Source organism: Oryctolagus cuniculus, chromosome 15 (genome assembly GCF_051225735.1).
Source record: "Oryctolagus cuniculus isolate XC-2025 breed Fujian yellow rabbit chromosome 15, ASM5122573v1, whole genome shotgun sequence".
In the NCBI taxonomy this organism is placed as follows: Eukaryota; Metazoa; Chordata; class Mammalia; order Lagomorpha; family Leporidae; genus Oryctolagus; species Oryctolagus cuniculus.
In genome coordinates this window covers 22,135,374-22,160,703 of record NC_142881.1, presented here as the reverse complement: position 1 = coordinate 22,160,703, position 25,330 = coordinate 22,135,374, and the positions used below count along the sequence as shown (strand labels likewise).

At 37.5% G+C, this 25,330-nt stretch overlaps 1 long non-coding RNA gene across 3 annotated transcripts in view; it reads right to left on the bottom strand.

The window, feature by feature from the left end:
- LOC149121931 (uncharacterized) overlaps positions 1-25,330 on the bottom strand; it is a 112,818-nt gene that overhangs the window by 11,462 nt on the left and 76,026 nt on the right. The gene's annotated exons all lie outside the window — the stretch shown is intronic.

Here is a 25,330-nt window from a genome sequence, read left to right as displayed (position 1 = left end):
ATGAAACCCATCTGGGATCCTCATGGAGAGGACTAGCGTGTGCTCCCACGCAAGCCAGTTTCCCTCTGGATCCCACTGCTGCTGCGCCATACAGCTCTCAGGGCCTGTGGACCCCTGGTCAGGAAAGGAAGCACATGCCCATCAGGTGCTGCTTCCCCTGGCAGCACCCCGGTCCTCTTCCTCCGCACAGCTAGGGGTGCATTACCAGAAAACACAGATTTCCCCACTCAGTAAGAGGGTACTCAAGAAATGCTGCTTAGTCCCAAAGAGTTACAGCGGTTTCAAGGCAATAGTTCTTCCCGAGGTTTTATCTTGCTTTTTTTTTTTTTAATTTGAGGACCTCTGTTCCACATGCAGTTAGGATGACTTGTGTAGGGGATGGAACAGGAACACAGCCAAGTGACAGACTCCATGCAGTAGACAGAATAATTCCTTCCGTCCCACAGCACAGCCTCTCTCCGCCTCCCTCCATCTCCCTTTCTCTCTCTCTCTCTCTCTGACACACACACACACACACACACACACACCCCTCATGGCAGCCGATACTGATAGGTTAAGAGGTTTATAGGATTCTCTATCTGACCTAGCCGATGCTCTCCCCTCTATCTTCCAGCACACATATTTTCACACTACTTAATCGCCAAATGCTATATTTTCCTTACTGTTCTTTCAATCCATAGATCCTATTTTTGCTATTTTAAATATTGTATGAGATTAGTTACCTTCATTACCAAATGGGACACCAATGAAGCCAAAATCTTGAGTTCAGTTACCAAGATTTTAGACTCTAACCATGGCACACAGAAGCGATCATCTCCATTATTAGATGGAGTTTTATGGAAAAGGGAGTGCTCTGCAGGCAGTTCCAGGGACGCCTGGTGTTGACTTGAAGCTGAGTTTAGTGACCACACAATGGTACTGGCTCTGCCACTGAGCAGTGGGAAAGCAGTGGTTAAACTTCAGATCAGCAAGCAGAAACTAGGAGAGAACTTCAGAAATGTTGTGGATAAAGAGAAGTAGAAGGTGAGTTTGTTTTGGTGAAAATAATTTTTTAAATCCATGCAGTTTCTTCATAGTACAAACTTTCCATGAACTTTGGAAAACACCTCATGTGAGAAGATCAAAATTTAGGCCCCTGATGTGACAGAATAGAGTCTACCATTAATGAAATTCACTGGGAGGGAGAACAAGCTACGTAAAAGCAAACAAACAAACAAACACTGTGAAGGTTAAGCATTTTCACTGACTTAAAAATGAGGGTGAATTGATTAGAGGGCTTTTCCAGTAAGGAAATGATACTTCCATATTACAAATTGTTTCATTGATTCACACACTACTGATGGGTTCTAATCATCAGCGATGAGTTGTGTGTAATACAAATAGCAGCTCGAGCGGAATCCAATGTGAAACAGGGAACTGATGAATCCCCAGGCAAGCAGAAACGACTTGGCACCTAGAAGCTGGGGCCATTCAGGTGAACCAAGCCCTGCCTCCGCCGTTCTGGCAGTGGATGGTTTCCCCACACTCTCCGCTGCTTCATCTCGATTCAAGACAAAACCTGCTTCTCAAAACGGGAAATTTCCACAGATTCTAAGGGTGAAGCTAAATCTCTTGCTAATTTTGAGTCAAATTTACTTTCTTTTAACTAGAACCTCAGGCTTATGAATTTTATTCAGCATTTTATAGTCTTAAGTATTTTTTATTATACCCCTGATGCTAAGGAAAACAGTTTGCTTTAATAAATTCTTGATTTACCAGTCCAATAAACTCACAAATAAGTGGCAAGAATAAGTCATTCTTAGACAGAAACCAGTAGTATAATTATCCCGGGATAGCCATGGCTCCTTGATCATGCAGCAATCATTCTATAAGGCTTGAGAGAATTTAATACTTTGACAATGAGAGGATATATTCTGTTGAAAACAATTTTGTGTGATGTTTTGTAGACAATATGAAAATAGCTTTCCTATGGACAAGTGCAGTATTAAACTTTCATGAGCTTAGTTCAGCTGCAGGACAAAATGTCTTCTCTTCTTCCTCTTTCTATTGTATATTGTCACAGTTATCACATCCATGAAGATAATATAAATGATAGAGAGCAGACACCATCTTTTCTACGTTTCTAATTTGCTTACTGTTTACTTAAGTATTTCAAGAGTGCATTGTAGATAACAAATAATTAAAATCATTGCAAAACAAAATGTTATCTTTGGGATTTGCTTTTAGCAAGAACAGGAAACAAAAGAAATAATAGAAAATCGATTTGGGTTTCATGCCCTGGCTATCCTGAATAGAGTTGGATGCTTCATGGAATGTGTAAAACAGGGAGCAATCAGACAAGTCTGAACAGTTAATGAGAGGGAATCAACCTACACGTAACTAGAATTATACCACATGGCTTTATCTACTCCTTGTGGAGAGGAAGCATGCATTGAGCTGGTGCTAACCTATTCATGTTGAGCTGTTGTAATGGCTTTGTTTGCTGAGAGCTGCATACATGTCAGGCACTGAGCTAGGAATTGGTCACTGCTAAGCAACAGGAGGTGGAGGGGTTGCGATTCCCTTGACTGCAGTCACATAGAAGATGAGATTAAGAACAGGCACACTGCCTACTTCATATAAGGTAAAAATGGCTGAGCAAGGAGTTAGGACATAAGCAGCATTTTAAAATCCCACCCTTTAACAGTAATTCACAACTAAGTCATGACGAGGCTGAATAATTATAATCTCCTCTCTGCTTATTGTCCTGATTTTTCCTCTTTCTTTCTCGTCTCAGGCCATTCCAATTTATGTAAACGTCCGAGTATTCTACGTTTCCTGCAACTGGATGCCACCTAATAGGGGGGATAAGGAGCCGCAAGAACAGCAGAACCCGCCTCACGGTCTGATCAGCAGAGCTGCTGGGTAGATGTCTGAATTCTTTCACTGAATGGATACGGCTCTCCCTGAACACGCATCTCCTGAAGGCTGCACAGTAGCCAAGGGGATTCTTCAACTCATGCCACCAGTCTGGTTTCACCAGTAAGTCCCTTTACACGGAGAGGCTTGCCACTAGACAAGCTTGCAAGCGTAATGTGGTGCCCAGCAGGAAGAAAGTCACTGTATAGGGGCATGGCAAGCTAAGCCACGGCCTGTGATGCCAGCATCCCACAGTCTGGTCCAGCTCCCTGCCAAGGCAGCAGAAGATAGTCCAGTCCTTGGGCCCCTGCCATCCATGTGGGAGACCCCAAGAGGCTCCTGACTTTGTCCTGATCCGGCCCTGGCCGTTGAGGCCATATGGAGTGTGAACCAGTGGATGGAAGATCTTGCTCTAACTGTGCCTTTAAATAAGTAAATACATAATTTAAAATGAAAAAAGAAGAGTACTTTTATAGAGAAACTCTTTGGAGCCTGTATTCTGTCCCAGATAAGCAGACAAAACCAGGGTGCGTAAATTTTTAGAACCCAGCCGTTAGTGCCCGATATAACCTAGACACTCATTGAAACAGTATCATTTACAATATATAAATATTATTAATTAAGCTTTATGGAGTGGCTTATGTTTATCATGTATTTGCATTACATTTTATTTTTCAGTGTTATTTTTATTCATATTTTTAGGCAATAAAAGGCACAGAAATTATGAATTTCTTAGCTGGTGACTGAGATTCTTCAAGAGGTGTGTCTTACTCCAGGACTTTTAAATACTAATCTGGTAAGCTTTCCCCCCATAATCCTAAAGACTAGAACAGCTCCTTGGACTGATTAAGACACAATAATGATTTTTTTGTTTGAGATTGACTAAGTAAGCATGTAATGGTTGTCAGAGCTACCCGAAAGCAGTTACTCCTATCTATAGAATTTCGATTCAGTCTGGATGGCTGTGTTAGACGTGGTGATGGCAGGGACAGAAAGATTGTCTACTCTACTCCATGATTACAACAGTTGGTATCTATTGGCCCCGCCACCCCTTTCCTTAGCTGCATATGACAACTGAAATCCCGGTGATGAGACTGCCAAGCCCTGTATTGATATGCTCTGGGCAGGGTGAGTACAATTCCACGAGGTGCCCCCTCCCATCCTGTGTATCCAAAAACTGGGTCTACAGACTTTATTAGCAATTAATGGGGCATTTAATGTTCTCCAGTTTCTCTGTACTTATTGCCTGCCCCAGGGTTGACACAGACAATTAAAAAGAACCACAAAGGCAGCACAGCTCTCTTCTTTCATCAGGGTGTGCATCATCAGGGAATTTTAATTCCATCTCTAGGAAGAGAATTCAGATGACACTAGTCTTGAGGAATCTAAAAATGTGGTCCTCATTTTCCTTAATTCTACTTTTCCTGTCTGGAAGAAACATGCATTCCCAGGTCACCAGTTCCAGGAAGTCCAAACAAGATACTTAATCCTTACTGCCATGAATTTCAGGTATCATTAAGTATTAATAAATAAGAAACAGTATGAACAATAAGGAACCAAATCTTTTTTAAGATTTATTTATTTATTTGAAAATCAGAGTTATACAGAGAAAGGAGAGGCAGAGAGGTCTTCCATCCGATGGTTCACTCTCCAATTGGCCACAACAACTAGAGCTGTGTTGATCCGAAGCCAGGAGCCAGAAGCTTCTTCTGGGTCTCCCACGTGGGTGCAGGGGCCCAAGGACTTGGGCCATCTTCCACTGCTTTCACAGGCCATAGCAGAGAGCTGGATCGGAAGTGGAGCAGCTGGGTCTCGAACCGGCTCGCACATGGGATGCTGGCACTTCAGGCCAGGGTGTTAACCCTCTGTGCCACAGCACTGGCCCCAGGTACCAAATCTTTACATCATATTTATCTATTATGAATACTGGGATTGGGTCCTGCAAATATTGATTGTAGGACAAGTTGTTTCCTCTTTTATACAAAAAAAAATTAAAAGCACAAAAACTTTAACTTCTAGAACAAATGGAAAATCTCCCTTTTTTCTTCCAACATCATAGAGTTTATTCAGTCAACAATATTTTTTATGTTTACCAGGACTGCTATGGATTTTGGTTCCTCTGACACTGCTAAAACTAAGTGAGATAAAAAGGACACGCATAGAAAGCACTGACACACATAGTGATTACACATGCCCTTTCCTGCTTATTCGGAAATCCCAACACTGTTACTGAGTAGATATTCCAGTTAATAGTCATGTTTAATTTCTATCTTCAATCCTCTAAACAGTCCCAAGTATTTTTTTTCTTCGTACATTTTTTTAATCAATCTACATAGTCATTTTGTCTACTCATTCCCCAAAATGTTATAAAGAAGCTCAGTTTTGAGCTTACCCTAGAAGCTGCTTTCATGATACTACTACCTGATCATGGTACTAGACACACTAACGTTTTTAAATGGTTTTACTGTTATTTGATCACTATGACACTATGATCACTATTTGATCACTAAGACACTAAAATTTAGAAATATCATTGTGTTCTAATTACTACTTTAGTGAATCCTTGTAGTTTTGATCTATCTCATGCTAGTTATCTCATCCAAAATTTACAGGAAAATTCAAGTGGCCATAAAAAACATTATAAATACATGCAGCTTTTATCAATAACGAGAACTTTATTGCTTCTCTTATTTTGTGTGGCAAGTAATCATTAAAATTAAACCTTTGATCAAATCAAACAGGATAATTCATCTTGGGCTGGATCTCACATCCAGAAGTGACTCATGAACAGTAATATGGCTCACACTTTTGGGCTAAAAAATAACATAGTGTTAATGGAAAGATCACAGTAATTAAGCAGAAGCCAAGCCATGGAAATCTTTAATCACTCACAGATTCATAGGCAAAGATAATGAAGGAATCCTAACTATCATGAATATTCCATATTAAGCTTTAATTATCAGGGCAGGACTCTGGGCCTTGATGATATTTTAATGAAAGTAAGGATGATGTCTTAATTTAGCACTATTCATTTAAAAGCTCATTAGCAACAATATTCAACAATGCAACAAGACTCTCCAAAAAAAAAGCCACTGGAGTTGCATACATGGAAGCTGTATTTTCAAGAGTGCATACATCTTTTTTGTTATACAATAATGGGTTCTTTGCTAATTTGTCCTCTTTATTGTGATATGGGAAATTGACAGTTTACTCCATTTTGAGACAAAAGACTATTTGTTACTCAGTACAAGGGATGTTTTGGATCCCACGAGTCTGGAAGGCCGTTTTCAGATGATGAAGTCCAGCGAGGTCCACTGCCTTGGAGACTTCAGAAAATCACTTACTTAGCTTTACATATCACACGCACTTTAACATTTCATTATCTTGTTTTAAATAGTAATATAGTGACCGGAGGCTATCTTCAAAATTGAGTGAAACAAAATTGTTAGTGACCTCAGATGTGTGATTAACACACACACACACATACACACACACACACACCCCAAATAACATAAAACCCTTACTGGTTTTTATAGGTATAGTAGTAATTTCTATTGTACTTATTAGAGGAAAGGAAGCATAGGTTACTATTAAGAGAAGGAACTGATGATCTGTTCAGTATTTTCAGGGAAAAAAAAACTACCTTTGGTCTACGATATATAAGCTTTTGCCCTTTTAAATTCTTCCTCTGAAATGTTCAGAAAGCATTTGATTTTTAAATTGCATTACTGTGGACTTTCATTATTCATGGTGAATATATTAAAGGTAGCTGCTATTAAAGTTTCTTTTCATATATATTGAAAAGGAAATGAATTGCAACCATATTAGAGCTGTTTTAATGTTCCCTAAGCAAATTATTTGCACATTTGATGGTACACCATCAATATATAACTTTTGCACTGATTTTATTCAGCATGAGTAAGAGAGGTAGTGGTGTATTTTTTAATTATAGCAACATGAACCTTCCTTAAATATCCAGGAGAAAAAAATGCATGATTTCATGATTCTATGTGACACGAGTAATATGGGAATAACTATTCTTTTCTTATTAATAATTGCTATTTCTGTATGGGAGATAGATTGAGAATCTTATCTGGAGATTATACTTTTAAGTAGTCAGATTAAAAGCAGTTATGAAATCGCTTTTCAAGTCTCCATGCAATTGGAGCTCATTCGCAGCCGCAGCCCATTTCCATCATAATAAGATCTAAGAAGTGAGTGCAAGGGGAGAAAGAGATGACTCAGCCCTTGATACAATGTGGAATTGTTCTCTACAGTAATACCTGTAAGGTTTTATCCAGCCCGCTAAGACATCCAGATCTCATGACCTCATTATTTTTAACTTAAAAGTCTGTTTCCTAATAGCATTAGCGAGTGTTCTACCAAACCCTTTCTCTCCCATTAATAAGTAAAAAGAAAGCAGTATTTTGGGAAACTAAAGCATGAAGGAAAATTGGCACTCAGATCCCAGGCCTCATTGCAAAGCAGTACTTGAAGTTACACAAATGCTTTTCTTATCCCAACTCAATGATGTTGGATAGAATAAGCGTTATTTAAAAGAGGAACTGAGACGGAAGGAAGAAATGGAGGAATCTGAAAAGTGGCTTGTATGGTCTTTGTGAAGGGTCCTGAATACATATTGGCTGTACAAGGATGTGTATCTGTTCTTGAAATTTTCCAATGGAAAAGATCACTTCTCTTTGATGCGGAAATAAAATTGAATGTGTCAAGTTCCCTATCATTGCTTCTGCATATCATAAGAGGATTTATATTCACTGCCATAAATTAGTTCCTGTTTGCCTTGCATTGGAAATTAAGTCATTGAGAAAATAAAGCAGCAGAAAGTAACTTTGAAAACTATTCAAGACTGACAGAATGCCTTCCTGCAGGACTTGTTAAAGGCCCATCATGGCCAAGGCATATTCTGGGAATATTTTATTGTTTCATTGAGTAATCGCTAGTGCTAATTATAGAAAACAATAAGCTATTCAACAGTCTCCATAAACTTCAGTCGATTTGAACACCCAGTTTCTCAGAACTATGGTGATCAGCATTGTATATGCTGAGAGACCCTGAGTACCAGAGTGCTATAGAGGAAGCAGGAGAAATGGGGAATGAAGAGGTAGGAGAGAGATCTGGGCAGGGGCATCAACAATGACTGACTCTCTATTACAAACATTTTAGGTGATGTCAACCGTAAGTAGGCTAAGATTTGCGTTTTGAAATTTTGAGTTTAAATTTCATATCATTTTATAATTTTACAGTATAATGTGTCTGGGAAAAACGCATTTGGCACATGTGATGAATCCCTACAAAGATTATAAAACTGACCAAGCAGACAGTAATGCCAGTGAGATGGCAGAACAGGAGATTCAAGCCTCTGTTCCCTTCCCTACCCCCAACAATCTATTCACAATTACTCATGGTCGAAAGGATCTCGGGGAGCTCTAGAGCACAATGAAGAAGGTGGAGTCATCATGTGGAACACAGAAAACGAGAGCAGCCACATAGAAAAGCATCGCAAAAATGTTTACCTCATACCTTAGTATGGCACAGTTAAACAGGAAGCAGAAATCCCCTTGAGAGTGACTTTCCTGTATGGAGTAAAAGCAGAACCAAGGGAAACCAGGCAGCCTTCCTTGCCCCTGTAGGTTTCCAGGGGCTTTGCCATTGAGGACTGATGGTTTTCACCAGCACATACTTCAGTTGACAGAGCTTTCTAGATACCACACTGCTTTGTCTCCTTAATACAGGCAGGCAGATAGGATCAAATCAATTAGATTTGTGAGCTAGAAGACCACACCCTCCACCATGCCCCCTGTATGATCTCAGCCCCCTACCTGACCTCACCTGTATGCCCACCTGCCAATCAGACTATCTAACCACTCACCTTTGGGAGTAAATAAAAGGCCGGGACCAAGGTGGGCCCTTCCCTTGTTGCACTGCAGCTCTGGGCACCAGGCCTTATAGCTTCTGCCCTGCCTCTGCTTTCTTGCCACTATGCTTGTGGCACTCGGCCTGCTCTCTGCCTGGTGTAGACCCAACTTAGATTTTACACTTCTTTCTCCCCTAATTAAAGCCCTCACTTTCTTATGCATCTCTCTCACTGAATAAAACCCTTAAAAACAACTTATTATGCTGTCTGGTCTATTTGGGCCAGTATTCAGAATTCCTCTCTGAATATATAGCAAAAACCAAATAAGATAATTAATGTTGAGATTATTAACAAGGCAGGATGAGTTCTTCCTCACTCAGAAGCTGAGGCACTGCAGTTAGAGCCACTGAATCTCCCTTGCAGGTCAACAAGAGGTAGAAACTGGCTCAGCCCTCAATACCATGATCTGCACCCTAGAACTGGCCAGACCTCAAAACCAATGACACCATTGCATCTTACTCAAACAACACCCTTACACTTCCTACACGTAAGTCTTTTCTAACAAAAGCCAGTACTTAAAATCTAAGAAATATGACTGTTCCTTCAAATGTATAGACCCCAATGCAATACCCCAAAGAACACGAAAAATCAGGATAAGACAATGGCCAAAAAAAAAAAAAAAAGATGCAAATTTCCAGTTACAGACACAGAGAGGCCAAAATGTTTCCTGACAAAAAGTAACAATTTTAAAAATTCAAATATACACAGATATAAAATTCAATGAAATGAGGAAAAATGCATAAACAAATTGAGTAGCTCAATAGATAGAAATCATGAAAAAATCAGAACAAGCTAAAGATAAAATGAATAAAATAAAAATAGAAGGAATTAACAGCAGACAATGATCAGCCAGAAGAATCAGTAAGCCTGAAGACAAGTCATCAGAAATTATTCAATAAGAAATGAAGAAAATACTAAAAATAGCGAAAAAAAAATCTGCAGGGTTTGTGTGATCCCATCCAAGACACAAATACTCATATTATGGAATTCTAAGAGGGAGAGACAAAAAGGGGTGGGATATTTATTTTAAAAGATACAGATAGTTTCCCCAAACTGAGTGAGATGGAAAAAAAACAGTTTCAAGCAGTTTAATGGACGCCAAACAGATTGATAATAAAGAAACCTACAGTCAGACACACATGTAATTTAACTGTTAAAGTCAAACACAAATAGAGACTCATGAAACCAGCAAGAGAAAAATTCAGTCAATTAAGAATTTAGATTTCTCAGAAAAATATCGCAGTCAAGGAGTGAATGGGGTAATGTAGTCAGAGCACTAAAAAAAATTACTGCCAAATAAGGTAAAATAAACGCTGAAATGTTTCTTTAAGACTAAATCAAAGATAATCTCCTCCCCAGACAAACAAAACAGAGTGTGTGTCATCCCAGGCCTTCTTTATCAGAAACACTCAAGGAGATTCTTCATATTGAAGCAAAAACACATGAAGAAGAGCAAGACCACAGGCAAAGGTGTTCTCCTGGTAAAGTATTACCAGGAGAAATGAACCATTCTGATGAAGTTTCAGCAGCATCTTTTGAATAAAATGAGTCAGTAACTAAGGAAATGTACCTAATTATAATGAGTGTTTATAATTGGTTTCCACAGTCTTGAAAATGATATTCCTCTCAGTTCAGAGAAGGTTATCAAGAGTGAGAGTCAGCATGTGTAACAAATAATTTGGACATCGACCACTTGAAAACGATGCCAGTTCACAGTGCTTGAGTGAGGTTACTGACAATTATTAACTAATCAGATAACACTGCTGTCACCGCAAATGCAAGGAAGCTCAGTCAACAACGCATATTTGTAACAGGACTCCATATGCTAGGGGCTTTTCTGGCCATGTAAGAGAAATTACTTGCCTTCATAGATCTGATATTTTTAGAGAAAATAGACTACACAGGTAAAATAAGAAAAACACTTGACATATTGAAAATTGATGAACACAATTTCAAGAGATGTAAGAATAAAGAATTGGAATTTACCTTCCTAAGTAAAAAATGCTACAAAATATATGAAGCTTTATCAGACATCACACAATGGGAATCTCAAGACTGTGACTTCTGAAGTGATTAAAAAAGATAATCCATGCAAAAGAGAACCAAAAGAGAGCAGAACAGCTATACTTGTATCACATCAATAGAACTTAGGCAAAAAAAAAAAAAAAATCCTCTAAAAACAGAAAAAGGATATTACACTAACAAAAGGATCAATTCAGAAATAGGATGTAGCATTTAGAAATAGATGACAGCTCCTCAAAATACTCACTAAATTAATGTGTAAAAGCAAGGCATGGATTTCAAAATTATGTGTCTTCCCAAGACCAATTTTTTTTTATTTTTTTTATTATTTTTTGACAGGCAGAGTGGACAGTGACAGAGACAGAGAGAAAGTCTTCCTTTACCATTGATTCACTCTCCGAAGCCAGGAGCTTCTCCTGGTCTCCCATGCAGGTGCAGGGCCCAAGCACTTGGGCCATCCTCCACTGCACTCCTGGGCCACAGCAGAGAGCTGGCCTGGAAGAGGAGCAACTGGGACAGAATTCGGCGCCCCGACCGGGACTAGAACCTGGTGTGCTGGCGTCACAGGTGGAGGATTAGCCTATTGAGCCGTGGCGCTGGCCCAAGACCAATATTTTAATTCCCTTTTTCCATAAACTGCATGAAGTATCAATATTAATACATCTAATATTGGAGCAAATACTTCTATAAAGCAAATACCAGTTAATTTGAAGCAAGATCAGTTGCAATACAAAACTGGAGTTCAATAGTCCAGTTTCAGCAAAGCAAGGGATCAACCAAACAGAATATCAATAAGAAAACAATAGACAAACTATATTCTAGACCCACATTACTTCAAAGACATAGAATCCAGGCCATTTAATAGCTGCAAAATACACATTTTCTTTCTTCCACTGCACAGAAAACTTCAGAATACGTGACAAGTTAGGCTGCAAAACATATCTTAAACTTAAGAAGATAAGAATGTTATCAACTATCATTTTTAACTCCCACAAGATAATACAAAAAAATAAGTTCCAGAAAGCATTTCAGATAACTCTCATGTACATGTAATAAAAGTATCTTTGAAGAACAAAATTAGTGAAGAAATTAAAGGCAAATATTTTAAATTTCTAGAGACAAATGAGAATGTCAGCAAATATACCATGGCAATACTAAATTCCATTGGGATACCACAGAAGCAGTTCTAAGAGTGAAGTTTATGGCAATACACACACACATAAAAGAAATCCCCAGTACATATATGTTGTACTTCAAACAACTAGAACAATAAGAATAAACTTATTCTTAGGTGTTTAAATTTAACTGTTAAATGTAAGAGTGGGAATAAGAGATGGAGGAGATGTACAAGTTGGGACATGATCAATCAGACTTGCCCCAAATGGTAGAGTTAGAAATGTGCCGGGGATTCCAATACAATCCCATCAAGATTGCATGTACCAATGCCATCTCACTAGTCCAAGTGATCAATTTCTGTTCACAATTGATCACACTGATAGGTCTAACAGTCAAAGGGATCACATAAACAAGACTAGTGTCTACAAATACTAACAATAGTATAAAAAAGGGAGAGAAGGATCCAACATGGGAAGTGAGATACACAGCAAACCCATAGAATGGCAGATGTCCTAAACAGCACTCTGGCCTCAGAATCAGCCCTTAAGGCATGCGGATATGGCTGAAGAGCCCATGAGAGTATTTTAGGCATGGAAAGCCAAGATACTCTGGCAGGAAAAAAAAAAAAAAAACAAAAAAAACAAAAAAAAACTATATGAAAGAACTCTGCAGGTGAGATCCCAGTGGAAAGAACAGGCCATCAATGGAGGAGGTACCTTCCTCTGAAGGGAGGAGAGAACTTCCACTTTGACTATGACCTTGTCTGAATAAGATCGAAGTCAGCAAACTCAAAAGGCTTCCATAGCCTTAGCAACTCATGACAAGAGCCTAGGGAGATTTCTGACGCCATAAACAAGGGTGTCAAATTGTTAAGTCAACAACAGGAGTCACTGTGCACTTACTCCTCATGTGGGATCTCTGTCCTTAATGTGTTGTCCAATGTGAAGTAATGCTATAACTAGTACTCAAACAGTATTTTACACTTCATGTTCTGTGTGGGTGCAAACTGATGCAATCTTTACTTAATATATACTGAATCGATCTTCTGTATATAAAGAGAATTGAAAATGAATCTTGATGTGAATGGAATGGGAGAGGGAGCAGGAGATGTCAGGGTTGCGGATGGGAGGGAAATTATGGGAGGGAAAAGCCATTGTAATCCATAAACTGCACTTTGATATTTATATTTACTAAATAAATGTTTAAAAAAAGGAAAATAATGATCAGAGCATAAACAAATGAAATATACTAGAAAAACAACACTGAGTGTAGAAAAAACATTTGACTAAATTCACTTGTCTCTCAAAAATTCACAACAAATTATGGATAGAGGGAAAGTACCTTAACATGATCAAGTGCATAAATGACAAAGCCACAACTAACAGTGATGAAAAATTGAAAGGCTTTCCTCTGAGATTCAGAATATAAGAATGTCTACTTTTACTATTTTTATTCAACATATTGCTAGAATCGATGCCAGAGTAATTAAACAAGAAATAGAATTTCAAACTCAAAATAAGTTACATGATCTCAATTTACAGATGAAATGATCTTATGTACATAAAGCTTAGACTCCTCTACCCAATGTGTGAGAATTTATAAATTCAATTGTTGCAATATACAAAAAGTGGTAATGTTTCTATACATTGATAGTGAACTATCTGAAACTTCAATTAAAATGCCATTCATAATAACTACAAAAATAAAACATTTAGGAATAAATTGAACCAAGAGTGAAATCTATACATTCACAACTTTGAAACTTTGACTAAAAACAGTGAAGACAGAAGTAAATGCAAAGCTATCAGCAACTCATTTATTAAAAATTAATATTGTTAAAATGTCCATATTACTTGAAGAAATCTACAGAGCCGACTCAATCCCCAAGAAAATACCAGTGAGATTCTTCCCAGAAAAAAAAAATCTTAAATTTGTATAGACCAAATAAGAACCCAAATAACCAAAGTCATCTTAAACAAAAACAACAAAGCTGGAAGAAAACATTACCTTTTCAAAAAATACTAAAAAGCTACAATTACAAAAACAGCACACTGCTGGCACAAAAACAGACACAGAGACCAGTGGAACAAAACAAACAGCCCAGAAATAGATCCATGTATTCACAGCAGGTGACTTTTTTTTTTTTTTTTTTTACAAAGAATCCAAACACACAATAGGAAAAGGACAATCTCTTTAATAACTGGCATAGCAAAAACTGAATACTCACATGAAGAATGACATCTGACCCTTAATCTAGTCAAAATACATTAAAATTTTAAACTTCGAAAGGACTAGGGAGACCACTCTATGACATGAATCAAGGTAATGATTTTCTGGGTGTGACCCTGAAAAAAAAAGCAAATATAGACAAAGGAAACAATACAGTGGATGGACAAGCTGCCTTTGTTCACAGATGACACAGTTGTCCATGAAGGTTTCAAACAATAGTAACTATAACTATAGAAATTGCTTCACAAATTTATCACAAATTCAATATTTTTGAGAGTCTATCCTACCACACATACTAGGCTCATAGTGTTCATACGTTAAAATATTTGTATCTTCAGGGCCGGCCCTGTGGCTCACTTGATTAAACCTCCACCTGTGGCGCCAGCACCCATATGGGCACCGGGTTCTAGTCTCGGTTGCTCCTCTTCCAGTCCAGCTCTCTGCTGTGGCCCAGGAGAGCAGTGGAGAATGGCCTGGGTGCTTGGGCCTCTGCACCCGTTTGGGAGACCAGGAAGAAGCACCTTGCTCCTGGCGTCGGATCGGCGCAGCGCGCCTTGCCGTAGCAGCCATTTGGGGGGTGAACCAACGGAAGGAAGACCTTTCTCTCTGTCTCTCTCTTTCACTGTCTATAATTCTACCTGTCAAATTAATAATAAAAAGAAAGAGTAAAAAAAAATATGTGTCATCGAGATATCATAGTTGAATTACTCCTATATTAAAGAGAAGAAATGAAATGGAATCTTCAGAGAATCGAACAATTTGTCAATGAGCACACACTCAGCCAAAAAAAGAACTGTGATTAATTTCAGGCCTCTCTCACTTCAGAATGTGTTCATCCCCTACCCACCTCCCCTGTCATCCTCATGCAATTGAAAATAATCATATTATACATATAGTTATTCAGATTTGCCTGCTTCTAAATTAAAATACCAATTTAGGTTGGGAATGTGAACAAAAACAGGAAGAACAAGTTAGAGATGTTAGGACTGGATTATTTAAATATGACCATCTTCAAATGCCATATGTAGAATACTAAATTCAGGATTTATAAACTTTCTAAAAAGTTTGATTGGCAAAAACTCCAATGTTCAAATCTTTTATTTAAAATAAATATTTGAGAGACAGAGGCGGGGCAGGGGAAGACTAGCATGTGATAAAATATATGAAAATAGAATACAATTATCTATACAAAAAAATTCCATTCTTTATTGTACCAGATATGCTTTTAGTATTCTATTAAATGAGATTTTTAAAATATCATATAATTCTTCCCCTTGTATTCAACTCATTTTATCACCCAATGTAGTTTTCTATGGTATATGTCCTTTTGAGGGTGTGTTTTTATCTTCATCCCCAAGTAGTCTCTGAGTGGGTATAAAAAAGAATACTGACATAGGCAACTTGGAGGACAAGGTCAACAAATGTCCTTATGGTGAGTATCAAAGAAAAAATCATAATACATGTGATTTTGTTTTGCCATAAAGGTATGCATTAAAGTTCATCGGAATTGTCAAGATTTTTTCTATGGTTTCTGCCCTTTTTAAAAGTCTGGCTATTTTAAGCTAAATAGAATGTTACAGACATAAGGCCATGAAGGTGAGAAGCCTTTGAAAAGAATGGCCAATTTGTTTGAGTCAATTTTTGGTGGCACATACTTTATGTATAAAGCTAACTTTTAATTGCATGCAAAACCAACCTTCTGAATGGGTAGTGTTAAAAATGCAGATCATGATTTACAATGATAGCTTACCATAGAAAGATTAGCGTTAACAGATTGATACTGATCCGCTTAACAAAGTGATATGAAAGTTACTTCTTTTCATCAGCTTTGCATTTGCACCTTTATCTGTTTCTGAAAGCAATCCAATAAACCCCCTTATTTGACATTACTTTCCTATGTGTGTTTTACAGCATTTACTTTTGTCAAATTAAATTATGATTGTTGCTACGGTTTCCGGAGAGCATGGTATACTTGCCATTGCATAATATATCTTTCACAACGCTAACCTCTCTTGGTCTCTTTCAAGACAAGTTTGCTTTCCATTGTGAAATGACGAACCTTTGCAAGCAGGAAGTTCACCATGGCATATGACCTAACCATTACCTGATAACACCTGTTATGCTTAAATAACTTTCCAATTTTATGACCCTCTACAATACTACGATACAGGATCCGAAATGACACTTTTTCATTTATCTTACCCATTTCCATGTACAAGTTCTAACTTTGTGTGAATAGCAAAATTAATATTTTTGGGTAACGGAAACACTAAAGGCCCTGAATTTTTAAGAAGACATTGAGCTTTAGAAAGAAAAATGCAATGTCTAAATTCCCAATTATGTGTACATGGAAACATGTGATGTAACAACAGGAACAAAAACTTCCAAATCCCCTACACACCAAATTGGACACCAGAACTTCCCCTGTAATTAAAGAAAAATTCCATTTTATTTGAAAGGGTGAGAGACAGAGGGGGAGAGAGAATCTCCCTTCCTCTGCTCTATTACCCCAGATATCTGCCACATCCAGGACTGGGTGAGGCTTGAGCAAGGAGCCTAACACTATATATCCAGGTCTCCCATGTTGTGGCAGGGACCAAGGACTTCATCCATTACCTGCTGCCTCCCAGGGTACACATTAGCAGGAAGCTAGAATAGGAAAAGGAGCCAGGACTCAATCCCAGGCACTAAGTTACAGGATGCAAGTATCTCAAGGGAAGTCTTTAGTGGTACACAAAATGCCCACCTCTCCCCTTAATTTTTTTATACCTTTAGATATTCACATTTTTTTCTTTTAGCATTTGCATTTACTTTTCCTTTTCTCAAGCAATCATCCTTTCCTCAAGGGTTGTCCCCGAGTCTCTGTTTTTGATGTATTATCCTTTTTAGACATGGGTAGCTACTGTGATATCCAAGATGATTTTGTTGTCACTGTTCCCTTGCCAAATTAGCCCATCAGCGCTGTAGCTCAGAACCTCATCAGTGGAAGAAATTTATGTCTCCCAAATCCTAGCAGGGTAGCCTCATTTCCCAAACTGGAAAAGCAAGATTTAGCATATTGTTATTTTATCTACTATACTTTTTATGCACATACAACTTTCAGATATGGCCTATTAAAATCATAGCCAACATTTTTATATCATGGAAATCAAATTAAATATATTTTATATTTTACTATTCATGATCCCCCTCAGTCTATAGCAAATATGATATTGAACTTAGGAGTATATTAAAATGTCTGCTAGTAAAAGAATCTATGGTGAATAAGAATAGAGACATTTTTTCTTGTGATATAGTCTTCTTTATTGGCTAAATCTCTTCGGGAATTTATTGGTACACCGTGTTTTTCCATGTCCTTTAGAATAATTAGTTAGGGTTGGTGTTGCACAGAGATGGTTGGTTATGAATAAAATTTATTTCCAAACAAGAAATAAATTTGAGAGAGAGAAAAATTTGTTCAGTCAGAATTTTGGGAAAATAGTATAAATAGAGAACGCTCTGGGTGAACTGGGGATTAAGGTGCCTATTTGTTATTTTATCCCTTGGAAAGTGTGAAGGAATTTGTACCAATATCAAGTTCTTCATGATTTCCTGGGCAAGAAGGGAGCTCCTCCTACTTCATCTAATCACCAGCTTAAGCTCAAGGAGCTTATGGTTTGCTAAAAAGGTAAGCCAATTTATTCAAAATGAGACAAACACTGTGCTTAATCTTTTCCAAGAATATATTGATCCATTGGATTTCCCTATTTATGCCACTCCCCTATTTATCCACACTGAGGGATTTTTTGTCCTATTTGAATAGGAACATAAATCCTTGCATTGCAGATGTTCAAATCATAACTGTCTTCACAGGGATAGATTATCTGTACAGTTCCTTAAAACTCATTCTGAAATAACAGGATTTAACAATATCTAGTAAAGCCAGCAATATGCGTTCTCCCATCTCCAGCTCCATCTTGGATGTGAACATTATTCAATTTTCTCCCCAATCCAGCCTCGTTTATATACTTCAAGATATTTTAGTTACTAAAAAAGCAGTTCAAGACTATAACCCTATTTTTCTTCATATACAGTTCTGAAAAATAGAATTGACATTCTGCATATCCATGCCAAAAATTATTTTAAATGGATAGCATTAAAGTCCTATAAACCAATATGTCTAAAAATCATGTGAGTTTTTGAAGGAAAATGGTCCTCTTTTAATTAGAGTTCCTGCATTCCCAGAACCCAAAGGTCTTGTGCATAGTGGACTATGTGTTCATAAAACGATGGGTATGTATTCATTTAGTGATGGTAGAGAAGCAATTTCCAATTTCTTAGTAGCCCAAGTAGCCTGAACTGTGTACTGACACTGATTTTTTTCTTCAGGATATTCACATAGGAATGTATTTCCATTTTGGTCCTAATGCTTTCTAATTTTTTTTCAAGTGGCTGAAAACCATTAGCTGCAAAATGTCTAAATTACTGCATATTGCTTAAATATTCAACTACATAGACTTACCACTTCATGTGGGACCCATATGGGTGGGCCAATTCATTTCATGGTGACTACTGAACAGATGTCAGTAATAATTTCTAATGACTACGTTTGATTTTCCTAGATTGTTTTCCGATTCCTACATGCTGGACCCATCAGTGTGAATGGCAAACAGCCCACAAGCAAGGTGGCAGGTCATCAGCAGTCTGGCGTAGGTGCGAGGAAAACACTCCATGAGCCAAGCTGATAAAACTACCGAAGCCTCCAGGTCATGCCATTGCACAATAGCAACCTGGCCTCCTCGCAACCCTCTCGGCAGCCTCTTGTGGCTATTAATAGTCAGAAATTAATACAAAAATGCAAAAGCAACGCCAAACAAGGAACCTAAGAATTGAGGCTAGCATAAATATGTTTTGACTGCAGGAAAAATAACTATGAGGACCCATAAATATTATTTTGATCTCCTATTGGCATGGATTGCTTTTCTTTGAAGGATCCTTCATATATAACCTCTCATTCTACAAATAAAAACAAACAAAAAGAAATCCAGAGAGGATAAAAAATGTATCCACTTCTCACTTGATATTATAAATTCAAATGATCTAGACACACAAAATGCAAAGTTTTTTATCTTTACTTAAAAAAGTATTCTATGAAGGCAGAGATTTTTGTCTGATTTTCTCAGTTAAAAATCCCTGGCACATGATAAGTATTTGAGACACACATCCCAAAGATCTCTACCACTAGATTTCATAGGGTAGAGTAGCTAAGAGGTTGAATCTAGAAATATGATTCCAAATATTGACTATGGCCTTGAGAAACAAAGTTCTCAGAGTCTCAAAACAGAGGCCAAATAAGATAACCCAAGCAGAGTAGCTTACACAGCTTGAAACATAGAAATCACTCAGTAACTATACAGCATGGACAATCAGGGTCATCATCACATACTTATTCACAGATAAAATGTGCATTGTGACTAACATTGTTTTTTCACTGCAAAACATATTGAGTTTCAGAAATAAGTGATTTGTACAAACTATTTATTGAAGCAGAAGAGTTCTTTTGTAATAACTATTAACTTCATCAGCATCCGTCCGCCCCAGCCCTGATACAGGTCTTTATATATTAATTGGTCAAAAAGGACACTGGGTTCTGTGTGAAAAATAAGTCCCAAGTATCATATAATCATATAATTGAATAACTCAAAGTGATTAAATCAGTGTAAAAGAAATTATTCAAATTGATTATGAGTTATATATAGGATATCCCCGTGGACAAAGAAAGTCGTATCTCCAACTATCTAATTACAGAATAATTACTGGCTACAATTTAGATGACTGAATTTAAAAAAAAAAAAAAAACAGCAGATGGAAAAGCATGACGTTCATATGCAGACGAATATAAAAAGAACAGAAAGTAGAGGGGGAGCCTTAAAAATGCATTAACAACAGGCAATATTTCCTGGAAGCCAGATTTAGATGCATTAGAATGGACAGAGAGGAGAGGTGTGAGTTTTTCTTTAAGAAAATCCAAAATTCCAAGGTAAGTAAAATGATCCCAAATTGCTAACATTAATAGTTATTAGCATCTCTGCTACCAGCACTTTAGGTCACTTTTAAGTCACTACATTAGCATGAATTTGCCATCTACCTCTTAACCCAAGGCTATGCCTGCTCCTTGTATGACTACTGAGTAGATATTATTAGGGAAGGTTTACCAGGTGATAGTGATGTGTATGAACCTGGGGGTCAGATAGACCTGAATTTGAGTCCTGACTCTGCCACTTGCTAATTGGGTGAGCTTGGACAAATTTATAAACACCTCTGTGTAAACAGTAATAACAATAGCATCTACTCTCACAGGTATATTGCAAAAGTGAGCTCAGATGAAGAAAGAATGCCTTTCAATAGTGCCGTCACACGATACTTGCATGAACATTCACTTCCGATTATTGCTGAACACACACTCAGCTGGAGTCCCAAAGGGAATACTATAGCACACGAAAGTCCAACAATGTTATCTTCCATCTACAGCATTCTTCTGCTTGTGCCAGGGCCCATTCGGTCCTACAGGGGACAGCACAGTACAGAGAGAATGCTGACTGACAGGGTGAACTTGGGCAAGTCACCAAACTTTCCTGAACTTTCTTATTGCAAAATATTGCATTGAGATTAAACATGCAGATGCATTAGACCATTATTAAATCCAATTGAGAAAACAAAGTGATGGTTTATAAGGTAATAAGTCCAGAATAACACAGACAAAATGGAAAATTCCATATATCAAAAATATCTGTAGCACAAAGCAGATTCGTAAATCCTAGCACTGGGCTAGACACAGAGGAGGTCATTAAGCTCATGACCTAATAGAAAAGACATAGACCAAACAAAATTACTAACACTGAAAAATACATGACAACCATCTAGAATTTAACGAGGATTCTAAGTGTTGAATTTTGGAGAGAGTATATATGCAATCAATGAAAACCATTACACAAACTAAAGAACTGACAACTATAAAGAGAGTCAAAACTCCAAGCAGAAACTTCATCCAGTTTCATTGTCAACCTTAACTTCATAAGTCTAAGACTCTATCGGAAGCCAGTATTTCAATACAACTGGACGAAAATTTATTGCAAACTATCCACCAGGCCAAACACTCCTCTTCCTCACACATGAATTCCTGAGTCTACGCTAAGCTGCCTCCTTCCAATACATCAAATCTTATGTTAAATGGCAGTCTTCTCTGCTCATCTTTTCTAATGAAATTACCTATTCTAATCCTCTGCCCCCAAAATACATACACTTTTTTCTCTCATAACACCATGGTATTCCTATCCTCTGCCTGAAAAATGGTGTTTCCTGAAGAGCAGTTAACTTGGCTATGCAGAAATTGCGAGTTCAGCCTCTCCAGCTTAAATTCTCACTGAACTCCGTGAGCTTTCTGCCTTTTTACCTCAGCCCCTCTGGGATTTTGCTGTTGCATCTATAGTTCTGCGGCTAGACAAAATTTTATGAGGAATTCATACGTCCATTTTAGGATTCACCTCTGTTCTGGCTCCCTTAGATCCAGAACTCCCTCTCAACCTGTCTGATGTTCCACAAACTTCCAATTCTGCTTCCTGAGGCCCTGGAAAATTTATTGTGCTGCTTTGCCAGCAGTCACGTGTGAGTGCTCGTGAGAAAGAGCCTCAAACTTGCAAAGTAACTTTTGTAATTTATCTTTCAAGCGAGGATTGACTCCCCTCTACTTTACGTCTACTTCTGTTTTTTCCTCACTGTTTTCTACAATGGTATGTATAGAATATAATGTCTTTAAGTTACGCCGCCATTACTGGAATACAAAATTCCTGAAAATATTCCACAAGGATTGGAAATTTTTTTTTTATTTCATAGCACATACTCCATTGTATATTCAAAGGAACTTCAAATAATTCATGAAGAAATTGAATTCCAAATATTTTTGTGCAAAAATTTTTGAAGCAAGTGTTTTCTTTTTCATAACAGACATCTTCAATGAACTTTTGGGAGACACTTTAACAGGAAGACATTACTGGAGAGAGGCAGGACCTTTAGAACGTGAAGGGAATATGAAAGATAACATGGAGGGAAGATGGGGTACAATGGAGGAAATAGAGGAGGAGGCCGGACACACAAAACAATTAAATCTAATCTCTTTCATTTCCAGTTCTTTTCAGAAGCCATTCCTGAATACAGCAATTATCCCCAGTGAACCTGAAATATATTAATAGTCTCACACTGAGTAGCTAAAGAAGCATGTTCCAATTAAGACATGTCTTAGTTTCACTCCCACACAGTTACAAGAGCCTTATTTCTCCATTCTTTTGGTTTTAATTTGTTACCAATATGAGTGATTTAATGTGGAAGACCTTGGCAGGTTTTTTAAGAAGAAATATTCATTTTCCCACCACTTTGAACAGTGATGGGAAAATGAGTTCCAAGTGCTACATCATTTCAAAAAAAAAGCAGCTCAGGGAATAACCCTTCAATTAACAGTTGGAGGATCAAAATGTGCAGAAGTGGATCAGAAGGGTATTTTTCTGTCAAAAGGTAAACACAGATGAATGAGCATGGATTCTATTCCCCAACCAGGTCAAAGAACTCATGAACAGGTACATACAATCATTACTAAAGAATATCCGTATCATCTGGATGATTATAAATCATCTCATATAATTTAAATCCATTAGATAATACATCTGTGACAGAAGCTAACAATTTGGGCTATTCCGACAGGGAGGCCAGGGCAAAATAGAAAATATACTTTTTAGTAACTCTGTGAGCATAGACAAGTTCACAGAAGCATTGTTTACCTTTTGATTTTTCCTGCAAATGTGAGTGATGATCCTATCGTCTTATTTGACCATATAAAATGCTGATTAATACATTTGTTCAATGAGGCTTAGGTATTGCTACTCTAGCTTGCATTTAGCTATAGAATTTGTAAACAGAACACACTTGGGAAATAACTTATCTAGTGAATTCAGCTTGTAACAACTCTTACTTTTCCCCTAAATTCAGGATTTTATTTATCTTACTCCCAGTATACATCAAACTATTTAGATCTCCCTTTATTTTCTGAGCATAATGTCAAAGCTATTACCTGAACAGCAGTATGACTTAATCATATTTTAAATAATTTAAGTATTTACACAATTAAGTCAGAGAATTGCCATTTAAAAAATTGAAATAACAACTGTAAGAGAAAAGGATGTTAAGCACTGTCTGACATCGTTCCTGGTGTGCTAAAACTTCTGAAAATGCTTTTTAAACCTGAAGACTGTCAACCACTAGCTAAGAAAAGCACAAGTAACCTCCAAGTTTCCACTTATGTACACACTAAAAAAATACACACAACATAATAAATAAAATAGTTCCAAAACTTTTCCCATTAAGGACATCTAGAATCTACACATACATGAGAAAAGTTAGGTCCAGCTGAAATGTTTAAGAAAACACTCAAAATTAGAGATAAATAAAATCCAATTAACTAAAGAACTTTGATTCAATTTTTAAAAATGCAACGGAAATGCTAAGTGGCATAATGTTTAAAGAAAAAAGCACACTACCTATAATTTCACCACACAGAGACAAACACTGAATCCCCTGAAGATTCTTGACACATGAGTATCCAAACCAAGTCATGTATTCCTTGCCCTAGAGAAAGTAACGTTGCTATACATGCTGTTCTCAAACCAACTTTTTTAAAAGCAAAATGCTGGTTTGAGATGTTTGCAATTAGTGAGTGGAGCTCCCATCACTGTTATCAGTGGCTGAATACTATTCTATATCCTATGTGGTCTGATACATAACAAAACACTGTAAAACTCAACGAGTTTTTAGGACAATACCCCTTTATCATTGTTCATGAGGATTAGTGTAGAAATGTTTTATTGAGGGATCAATCTGAGTGTAGATACATTGAGGAGGCTGATAAAGCAGAGGAAGATATTTAAAATAGGATTGCTATGAACTTGAAGCAAGTTTTAGCCCGATTCCCTGGAGAGCATCAGCCAAAAGTTTGCCTCAATCTGGGTCACAGCTTAAGGCCATTTTGTCTACCTCTCCTTTGTTAATCACTGACCACAAGATGAGCTTCAGGTCCTCTGTAGCTTAGTGCAATTTTCCATAAAAGGTACAAGTAAAATCTATTGCATTTGTTGCTGTGGGTTAAAAAATACCATGTAACTAAAGGTATCAATCATTTTTAAACATACAGTATAGTAACACTAGTATTAAACATATTCACATTGTTAAGAAACAGATTCCCACTTTTCCATCTTGTAATTATCAAACTTTATGCTAATTAAATAAGAAGTACCCTTTTCTCCACCTCCTCTCAGTCCCTATAACCACCATTCTGTTTCATTTCTACGAATGTGGTTATTTGAGATGCTTTACACGAGTAGAATCTCACAGTGCTTGTCTTTTTTGTTACTGGATTATATCACTAGATGTTTTGTCTTTAATATTAACCTACTTTTGTAGTATGACAATCTACTTCCTTTGTAGAGCTGAATAATATTTTTGTATATATTGTTTTATATAATATAGAATACATATTTTGTGTGTATATGTATACACACATTTTATTTTGCCATTTGCCAATCAAAAACATTTCAGTTGCATCTACCTTTTGACTGTTGTGATTAGTGGTTTTATGAACCTAAGTGCAAATATCTGAAATCCTGATTTTGATTTTCAGAGCTATATACACAGAAGTGAGATTACTGTATTTTGTTTTGTTTTTGTTTTTTGACAGGCAGAGTGGACAGTGAGAGAGAGAGAGAGAGGTCTTCCTTTTCCATTGGTTCACCCTCCAATGGCCGCTGTGGCTAGCGCACTGCGCTGATCTGAAGCCAGGAACCAGGTGCTTCTCCTGGTATCCCATGCGGGTGGAGGGCTCAAGGACTTGGGCCATCCTCCACTGCCCTCCCGGGCCACAGCAGAGAGCTGGACTGGAAGAGGAGCAACCGGGACTAGAACCCGGTATGCCGGCACCGCAGGCGGAGGATTAGCCTATTGAGCCATGGCGCCAGCCGAGATTACTATATGATATGATAATTCCACTTTTTATTTTTAGAGGATATTCCCCACCATTTTCCACAGCGGTTGCATCGTTTGACAAATACA